Source organism: Cebus imitator, unplaced genomic scaffold (genome assembly GCF_001604975.1).
Source record: "Cebus imitator isolate Cc_AM_T3 unplaced genomic scaffold, Cebus_imitator-1.0 Scaffold209, whole genome shotgun sequence".
NCBI lineage: Eukaryota > Metazoa > Chordata > Mammalia > Primates > Cebidae > Cebus > Cebus imitator.
Window position 1 is genome coordinate 3,197,071 of NW_016107524.1, and position 10,789 is coordinate 3,207,859.

The 10,789-nt window shown below is 36.5% G+C and overlaps 1 protein-coding gene across 3 annotated transcripts in view; it reads left to right on the forward strand.

The window, feature by feature from the left end:
• The window catches only part of FBXO11 (F-box protein 11), a 98,472-nt gene that overhangs the window by 8,667 nt on the left and 79,016 nt on the right, over nt 1–10,789 (forward strand). The gene's annotated exons all lie outside the window — the stretch shown is intronic.

Sequence of the window (10,789 nt, forward strand, 5' to 3'; positions counted from 1 at the left end):
AAGAGATTGATTATGATAACTTGTCAAATTTTGGTATTTTAGGCCAAATAAAAGAGGGAAGCAAAATGAAACAATTGGGGTGGGCATGGTGGCTCACGCCAGTAATTCTAGCACTTTTTGGGAGGGTGGGTGGGGTGGATCGCTTGAGCCTAGGAGTTTGAGACCAGTCTGGGCAACATGGCGAAACCCCATCTCTACAAAAAATACAAAATTAGCTGGGGGTGGTAGCCCATGCCTGTAGTCCCAGCTACTCAGGAGGTCGAGGTAAGATGATCATCTGAACCCAGGGAAGTCAAGGCTGGAGTGAGCTGTGACCGTGCCACTGCACGCCACCCTGGGTGACAGAGTTAAGAACCTGTCTCAAAAAAAAAGAAAAGAAATGATTTGAAGAAGGACTTTCCGTGTAGGAGTGATTCTTCAGAGGCAAATAAGGTATTGGGGAGGGGCAAGGCAGAGGAGTGGGAAAGTAGAGGATTCCTGCAATAATCAGTTTATATGTTTATTTCTTTTCTTGATCTATTTCTGACTTTTAAATTTTTCTCTTGAAGTTTCGCTTTCTTTTTTTTTTTTTGAGATGGAGTCTCACTCTGTCTCCTAGGCTGGAGTGTAGTAGCGCAGTCTCGTCTCACTGCAGCCTCCACCTCCCAGGTTCAAGCGATTCTCCTGCCTCAGCCTCCTGAGTAGCTGGGATTACAGGCACCCGCCACCACACCCGGCTAATTTTTGTATTTTTAGTAGAGACAGGGTTTCACCATGTTGGTTAGACTGGTCTCAAACTCCTGACCTCGTGATCTCCCCACCTCGACCTCCCAAAGTGCTGGGATTACAGGTGTGAGCCACTGCACCTGGCCCTGAAGTTTCACTTTTTAAAAAATATTCAAAAGACTAATTATGGGTTGAGCATTATGAGGGAGAGAAGTAGAGTATGTATGGATCATTTGCATTAGCAACAGTCATTTGAATTAGAAACAGTCTATAGTTTTTAAAAAATAAATGGGCTATATACATTTAAAACTGTGTAGTTAAGGTTGGACATGGTGGCTCACTCCCAACATTTTGGGAGGTGGAGATGGGCAGATCACAAGGTCAGGAGTTCGAGACCAGCCTGCCTAACATGGTGAAACCCTGTCTCTACTAAAAATACAAAAAATACCTAGGTGTGGTGGCAGGTGCCTGTAATCCCAGCTACTCAGGAGAATCACTTGAAACCAGAAGGCGGAGGTTGCAGTGAGCTGAGATCGTGCCACTGCACTCCATCCTGGGCCAAAGAGTGTTAACTCTTTCTCAAAAAAAAACAAAAAAAAAAAACAAAAAAAAAAAACAAAAAAAAAAAAAAAAAAAAAAAAAAAAAAAAAAAAAAACTAAGCCGGATGTGGTGGCTCACACCTGTAATCCAAGCACTTTGGAGGCCAAGGCGGGCAGATCACCTGAGGTCGGGAGCTCAAGACCAGCCTGACCAACATGGTGAAACCCCATCATAAAAAACAAAAAAACAAAAAAAACAAAAAAACTATATTGTTATTTAAATTGTGGAAATAATTTCTATTAATGTTCTTTAAGCTTTTAATTGAAATATGTAAGTTCATAAATCATCAGTGTACAGTTTGATTACTTTTCATGAAATGAACACATCTATGTAACCAAAAATACCTAGAGCAAGGAATAAAACACTACCAGTATTCCAAAAGGCCCCCTTGAAGGGCCTTCCAAGTCACCACTCCCAACCCCATCTTTCTGATTGCTTGGATTGTTTATTCCTGTCTTTGAACTTAATGTAAATGTAACCCCCCAGTATGTATTCACTGCTATGTGTCTGACAGAATTCTCCCTTAATATTTGTTTGTGAGCTTCATCCGTATTGTTGCTTGTAGCATTAGTTTGTTCATTGTTCATTCTTGTTGCTGTTTAATATTACATTGTATGAATATACTACAGTTTATCCATTATACAATTGATGGACATGAGATTGTTTTTGTGTTTGGCTGTAAGGAGTAATGCTGCTATGAGCGTTCTTTTTTTACTTAATTTTTCTGCATTTTTTTCTCTGCGTTTGTGAGCATTCTTATATATATATATAATACATTCCCTATGAATTTTGTACCTCAGCATATACCATTGCTGATATTTTCTCAAAGACAAAATTTCCATTTACAAGAAATGGAAACTAAAACAGCTTTCAGATGTATGAATATGGCATTTCATAATTACGTTGCTAAAATAATTGACTGGAAATGATGATTTTATTATAAGTATTAGTGGGGTTTTTTTTAGTCTTTTGGTATCCTTTAATAGTTCAGTCTTGAGTCTTACAGTGTTAATCTTTTCCACAAAAAACAGGGGAGGAGACTGCCATGTTCTTTTCTATTTTCATTTTTTGCAGGTAGCTACATTTGTTATTAAAATATTCTGGGTTATTGTAAACATTGTTTTTGTGCTAAAATTTTTAGTCTACAAATTTGATTCAAATAAACATTTAATAGTTCTTTTAAGTTTTTGCAAGTATACAGTCTAAAAATCTAAGGAACTTTTTTCCCCCAATAGTCAGATAGTTTATTCACTAACTTAATATTACTTTCATTTCCTCCCAAAGATTGTAGCTCGGGTTGCTTTGAGGAGGGAAAGACATCCTTTTTTTTGTATTTAAGAATTTCAAAAAATACTGTGGGCATTAATGTATGATTCTGGGCCTTCATTCCAAAAACTTGCCTCCTTTTGCTGCTGAAGTGGTGATAGGTGATTTTGTTTCTCCACTTAAGTTTGGAACCTGTTTCTTACTCCTTTAAAGATTATCTTTTTAACAATTATGAAAATATTTTGCTGTTATTTGGACAATTATTTTATTTCTAGTTTTCTACATATTCTTGGCTACTCTTTATTGTCTTAGGGTAAGCTTATATTAAAATGGTGAGACTTGCACAGAAAAAAATGGGGCACATTTTGTTTTAGAGATGTTTTTCTAGCCGTTGACTGGACCTTTCCATTTCTGGTGTATAGGAGGAAGGTGGAAAAAGTACCTCTGCCTAGCATCCTTGATAAGTTCTTCAAGTGAAAGCTTGTACTAAAGTGCTGGTGGCATATAAACGTGTATTCCTCACGATACAAGTATCCCGAGAGTGACAGATGGGGCTCTGTTCATCAGGAACTACTTGCTTGAAATTGATGACATAGTAGCCTTAGATAGCAAAGGTGGAACATTTCATTATTTCACATTTCCTCTTTCAGGACTTAACCAGTCAGTCCTGTGTTAATGCTAACAGTTGATCTTTCTTATCCACAAAAAAACAGTGTGGTAGAGACTGCCCTTGCTTTCCATTTTCTTTTTTCAACACGTAGCCACGTTCAGTAAATGTTATCATTTACTGAACATTGTCCCTAAGTTTAGGGATAAGGAGCCTGCGCTGCTTCAGGGTGGCTTTTGTGTCTTCCCTTTGTCCAGAGTGGTTTCTTAATCTTCTAAATTAGAGGATTTTTGAATAAGATGACTTCTGAGATGCTTTAAAATTCTCTCTGTATCATTTCAATTACCAGTGTAAATCAGCAAGGTTTGAATTTGTTAGATATTACCATACAAATGTAGTTCTTGCCCTATGGAACCTTACATTAAGAAACTGAGTTTAAAGAAAATTTTAAATTAGTATGACTTGCTAGTAAGCCTGTTGGTTTTATTTTCATTGTCTTTTTAAAATTTTTCTTTTAACAAGTAGAAATCAACTTTTGTATTGAATACATCAATAATTTATCTCCTGAGCCAGCCCGTGTTTTTCTGCCTGAATGAGATACATACATATATACGTATATATATATAATATATATATATTATATATATATTATATATATATAATATATATATAATATATATATATTATATATATATTATATATATATAATATATATATAATATATATATATTATATATATATTATATATATATATTATATATATATTATATATATATAATATATATATATATTATATATATATTATATATATATTATATATATATAATATATATATATATTATATATATATTATATATATATAATATATATATATATATTGGAAGCACTGTGGCTTGTAGATACATACATATTTCTAAGGATAGAGATACATAGATTTGTCTATCCACGTATCTCTAATATGTGTGTATATATACACATACAGATGTAGTTTATATACATTTATAAAACACTGGAGTTTCATTTGTAACCTTAGCCGTAGACTGTTTGCAAAACCAGCAGAATCTGTTAAGAGAGTTTTCTGTGAAATACTAGTAAGATGAAGGCTTTTTATGACCCCCACAGTCTGGTATATGTTCTGCTCTTCAACTATTTAATTAATTAATTATTATTATTTTTTTTTGAGACACAGTTTTATTCTGTCACCCAGGCTGGAGTGCAGTGGTGCAATCTCAGCTCAGTGCAGCCTCTGCCTCCTGGGTTAAAGTAATTCTTGTGGCTCGGCCTCCCAAGTAGCTGGGATTACAGGCGCATGCTACCATGCCTGGCTCATTTTTTTGTATTTTTAGTAGAGACAGTGTTTCGCTATGTTGGCCAGGCTGGTAATTATTTGTTGAATTACCTTTGGACCACACTTCAGAAGTTGTTGCAGCCTAGCGATTAAGTTATAGCATTTTTATGTAAGTGATTTAAAAAAAAAAAAAAAAAACACCAAGATAAGAAAATTAACTGCAGAGTTGGGGTAATTCACCTTGTTTTTGTGGTATTAGCTTTTTTCATTATGTTAATTGTTTTGGCTGTGTATCTAGAAATTGAAGGTAGGAGGACAGGTTTAAGTTATATGTTGCTAGAATCTAAGCAACCTCAATTGCAGAGGTAAAACAATACTTTGTTTCCTCATAAGTATGTGTAATGCCACATAGCAAATAGTAGTTGTAACTCCCAGGATGCCTTTATGAATCTTTCTGATTCTACATTGCAACATGTCAGAGGAAATCTATACTCTATTTCTGCATCATGTGAGAACCTTTAGCTGAAATATCTAGAGTTGAAAAACTGAGCTGGAAGACCTGAATATAGGGAGCTTGACCAGAGTCTGTGAAGTTAAGTTTCTGGTTTTAGGGGGCTAGGAAAGTGTTACATACCAGTCAAAGACTTGTTAATAACACATGCAATGAAACTGGGAATATACCCTTTTGATTGGGTGAAATGTCTAAAAATTTTTGGTGAAATGTTAACTAGTATCTTGGGATGGTAGTGGTGAAGTGATTTTTTGTTATTTTACATTTCTTTGCTTTTCAAATAATGTATATGGAATCTACAGGGAGGGAAGCTTCATGAGATTGTCTTTGGCAGTGATTTCATGGGTATAACACCTAAAGGATAGGCAACAAAGGTAAAAATAGACAAGTGAGACATCAAACTAAAAAGCTTCTACGCAGCAGAGGAAGCAGTCAACAAAGTGAAAGGACATCCTATGAAATGGGAGAAAATATTTGCAAACCATATATCTGATAAAGAGTTAATCTGTAAAATATTTAAGGAACTTCTACAACTTAGTGGCAGAAAAACTAGTAACCTGTTTAAAAATGGGCTAAAGACTTTACAATAAACATTCTCCAGGGAAGATATATAGATGGCAAGCAGGTATATGGAAAAAGGCTCAACATCATTAATCATCAGGGAAATGCAAATAAAAACTACAATGAGATTATCTTCTCACCCGTATTAGGATGACTGTTTATAAAAACGAAGGAGCAGGGCGAGGTGGCTCACACCTGTAACCCAGTATTTTGGGAGGCTGAGGCAGGCAGATCACGAGATCAGGAGTTTGAGTCCAGCCTAGCCAATGTAGTGAAATCCCATCTCTACTAAAAATACAAAAAAATTAGCTGGGCATGGTGGTGGGCGCCTGTAGTCCCAGCTACTCGAGAGGCTGAGGCAAGGAGAATCGCTTGAACCTGGGAGGTGGAGGTTGCAGTGAGCCAAGACTGCACTCCATGGTGACAGTGCAAGACTGTCTCAAAAAAAAAAAAAAAAAAAAAAAAAAGACAAGTGTTGGTGAAGATGTGGAGAAATTAAAACCCTATATACTGTTAGTAGAAATGCAAAATGGTGTAACTGCTATGGAAAACAGTGTGGAGGTCCTCAAAAAATTAAAAATAGAACTACCATATGATCCAGCAATTCCACTTCCAAGTCTTTATTCAAAAGAAATTAAATCAGGTTCTTGAAGAAGTACTAGCACTCCCATGTTTGTAATATCACTTTTCACAATAGCCAAAATGTGGAAATGGCCCATAACATGTCCATTGACAGATGAAGAAAAAGAGAGAATGTGGTATATACATACAATGGAATATTATTTAGTCTTAAGGAAATTCTGCAATGTGCAACATTGATGTACTTTGAGGACATAATGCTAAGTGAAATAGGCCAGTCACCGACAAATACTGCATGATTTCACTTAATGAAGTTATCTAAAATAGTCAAATTTATAGAATCAAAGAGTAGAACTGTGCTTGCCAGGGGTGAAAGGAAGGGGAAAATGGGGAGTTACTAGTCAGAAGGCACGAAGTTTCAGTTAAGCAGGATGAATAAGTTCTGCCATATAATATTGTACCTGTAGTCAACAGTACTGTATTGTACACTTAAGAATTTGTTAAGAAGGTAGTATTCATGTACGAGAATAAAGTAAAACAAAGGAGTAATAATTTGGCAGGTGACTCATACCTATAACCCCAGCATGTTGGGAGGCAGAGGCAGGGGGATTGCTTGAGCCTGGGAGTTTGAGACTAGTCTGAGCAACATAGGGAGACTTCGTCTCTACAACCCAGTGTGATGGCACATGCCTGTGGTCCCAGCTGCTCAGGAGGCTGAGATGGGAGGATCACTTAAGCTCTGGAGGTCAAGGCTGCTGTGAGCCATGATTGCACCACTGCACTCCAGCCTGGGCAACAGAGCAAGACCCTGTCTCAATAATAATAACAGTAATAATAATATATTTTTTTGAGACAGCATCTCACTCCGTTGCTCAGACTAAAGTGCAGTGGTGCTATCACTATAAACCTCTGCTTCCCAAGTTCAAGCAGCCTCTTGCCTCAACCTCCCAAGTAGCTGGGGTTATAGGCACCCGCCACCACACCCAGCTAATGTTTTGTATTTTTAGTAGAGATAGGGTTTTACCTTGTTGGCCAGGGAAGTCTCAAACTCCTAACCTCCGTTGATCCACCTGTCTCAGCCTCCCAAAGTGCCGGGATTACAGGCATGAGCCACCGTGCCTGGCCAATACGTTTATAATTCTGATTGTGATGTGAACTCATACTACTTGATTGATGACACAGTACCCATGTAGGGCATTTAAAATTCAAATAAAAGCTTAAATGTTACATTTTTTAATGAGGGACATATGCATTAAGTGCTTATTAATTTATAGACATGTGTATTTTTATTCACAGCAACTTTAGGATGATAATTGACTATATTGTTTCTAATAAATTAGAATAACTGACAATCAGGAAGTCAGTTCAGAATTAAAAGTAGGCCACACTCAGTGGCTCATGCCTGCAGTCCTAGTATTTTGAGAGGATGAGGTGAGAGAGTCCCTTAACCAAGAGTTAAGACCAGCCTACCAACATAGTGAGACCGCTGTCTCTGAAATAAATAAATAAATAAATAAATAAATAAATAATAAAAATTAGCCAGGCCTGGTGGCAGGTAGTGTAGTCCTAGCTGCTCAGGAGACTGTGGCAGGAGGCTTGCTTGAGGCCCAGTAAGTACATATTCGGGACTCTGAACCAATGCTTCTGTCTTTACAGGATAAGTTTGCAACTGTAGCATAAACTTCCTTTTGCATCAGATAATGTGATTATAGTAGTAAATATGTACAAATATTTTGCTCACATAGCCTGCTGAATGACGGAAAATGGAAATTTAGTGTGCAAATGAACTGGATAATGAGAAAAGTGGAATTTATTGTTGATCACAACAGGTGGCTATTTTTTCTGAAGGTACCCCGGTGGTATAGACTCATGTCTGTTTAATAATTTTAGTAGGGAATATTTTGTTTTCGCAAAACTGAATTTATCTGTGAAGAAATTAATGACTGTCAGTTTATTAGGTGTTGAAACAGAGTGCTAAGGAAAATAATTTCATCATTATTGGTTAAAAAAAACCACACGTCACTTTCTAAGAGGATTTCTAAGAAGAATGTTTGGGAATAAATAGGAACCATTTTCAAAAAATGTAGGACTTTGAAACGTAAATTTAATTCTTAGATTTTTAATTGACTTACCTCACATTCACTTGATTAGTTGTCTGACCATCTTACAGGCTTCTTATAAACCTAAACCAAGAGAAATCAAGTGTTTTCCTGAGAAAGTACACTAAAAAGCCTTCATTAAATGAGATCAACTAAATTTTGCTGTTTTTTGTTTTTTAAGTGGAAGCTACTGATGTGGTTAAGGAAAAATCAGTAAGTGTAGATTCTAGGGAGTAGTCTACATGGTTTTTTGAAGAGCCGATCACAGATGTATTTAATGTATTTCTCTGAAACAGTGACTTTTAGTAGCTGAAGAAGGAACAAGAGCAATATAACCGAATTTAAACAAAGCTTTCGTTTTTCCATGAAGCAATCATATTGGTGTTGTATCAGTTGGGAGAGAATTTTAAGAGTTATGTTATGTAGAAACTATAATTTATTAAAAAAATAGTGCTAGCCATTTGCACATAGACACTTAGTGAATGATTGTTTCTCTTTTCCTTCATCTTCTCTGGACCAAGGTGTGTTCATATAATTACTAATTTACATTCTTGAACATATTAAATATGTTAATAGAAGATTAAAAACTGGGTGAGGTTAAGTACTCAGCCAAGAACAAATCAAATTACTTTGAATAACCTGTTTAAAAAAAAAGCAGATGTGTTTTAATCTGTGTGGAAACAAAAGAAAAAAAAATGATCAGAGTCTTTGAACTATCTAGCCAGAACTAAATGTAGCAGATGGGGCTACAGTTGATGTTCTGAAGTGTGTGTGTGTGGGGGGGTGCATGGGTGTGTATAAACACATGATACTGTATCATAACAATAAGATTTGTAAGGAAGTGGCTAAAAAACTTATCTTTTTTTTTTTTTTTAAAGACAGAGTTTCGCTCTTGTTGCCCAGGTTGGAGTGCGATGACGAGATCTTGGCTCATTGCAACCTCTGCCTCCTGGTTTCAAGCAGTTCTCCTGCCTTAGCCTTCCGAGTAGCTGAGATTACAGGCATGCGCCACCACCAGCTAATTTTTGTAGTTTTTAGTAGAGACGGGGTTTCAGCATGTTGGCCAGGCTGGTCTCGAACTCCTGACCTCGTGATCTGCCCGCCTCAGCCTCCCAAAGTGCTGAGATGACAGGTGTGAGCCACCGTGCCTGGCTGAAAAACTGTCTTAATGGGAAATTTTAAGTGTTATTCTAAAAAGGAACAGGCCTAAAAGTAACTTAACCTTTCAGAGTGGTTGAAAGTACTTTTTAAAAGAAAAAGGTTGCTCAGCTATTTTTTTTTTTCCTATTACATGCTCAAAAGATAGCTAAAGAAAATGAATTTAAGTTATTTAGACTGACATAAAGAACATCTGGTAAATTCTAAAATGGAGCACTAAAGAAGATTATATCCTTTCTTCTTTGGTGTCAGCTTAGTTTAGATACTTTAAAATTATCTTGGAGATGGTAAATTAGTCAGGAATGGTATTATAGAATATTTGAAATAGAAGGAACTATTGTCCCAATTCTTGAGGTTTATTCAAAGGGATGTTTGGCTTTAGAGTCCAAGTCTCCAGATCCCAGTCAGTAATAATAATGTTACCTGTTCTTGTTCCAAAATTAGGTCACCATTCTAGTCATTTTTCATTTTAGTGAATTGTTGGACCTATTCTGTTTATAGTTCCCAGGGGTAGATGGGAGCATGGAATACTATCTCAAAAGATATAAGTGCCCGCAGTATAGATCATTAGTGCCGGGCACCCTAGAAATTCTTAATTAAGTGAATTAAAGAAAGAATACAGATATATATAATCTTATATTTTATTTTTTAAGGTTTCTTTTTTTTTTTTTAAGACAAGGTCTCACTCTGTCTTCTAGCAGGAGCACCGTGGCACAGTCACTGCTCTCTGTAGTCTCAAACTACTAGACTCAAGAGATCATCCTGCCTCACCCACCCTAGTAGCTAGGAGTACAGGTATGCTTCACCAAGCCTGGCTAATTGGTGTTTTTGAGACAGAGTCTCAGTCATTCAGGCTGGAATGTAATAGCACAATCTTGGCTCACTGTGACCTCTGCCTCCCAAGTAGCTGGGACTGCAGACACGTGCCACCATGCCTGGCTAATTTTTTTTTTTTTGTAAAGACAGGATTTCACCATGTTGCCCAGGCTGGTCTTGAACTCCTGAGCTCCAGCAATCCACCCACTTCAGCCTCCCAAAGTGCTGGGATTTGCAAATATGAGCCACCATGCCTGTCCCCACAAAGTGTTTTATAGAGACAGGGTCTTGCATTATTTCCAGTTGGTCTTGAACTCTTGGCCTTAAACGATCCTCCCACCTCAGCTTCACAAAGTGCTGGAATTACAGGTATGAGCCACCGGCACGGGACATAGAATTTAAAGGGGAAAGCCAGTTATTTTGTTTTCCTTGTTCTTTATTTCCCAGAGGTAACTCTTAACTGTTCTTTTGAAAAAAAATATATATATATATATTATATATTTTTTCTTCCGAGACAGGTTCTTGTCGCCTTTTTTTTTTTTTTTTTTTTTTTTTTTTTTTTTTTTTTTTTTTTTTTTTTTTTTTTTTTTTTTTTTTT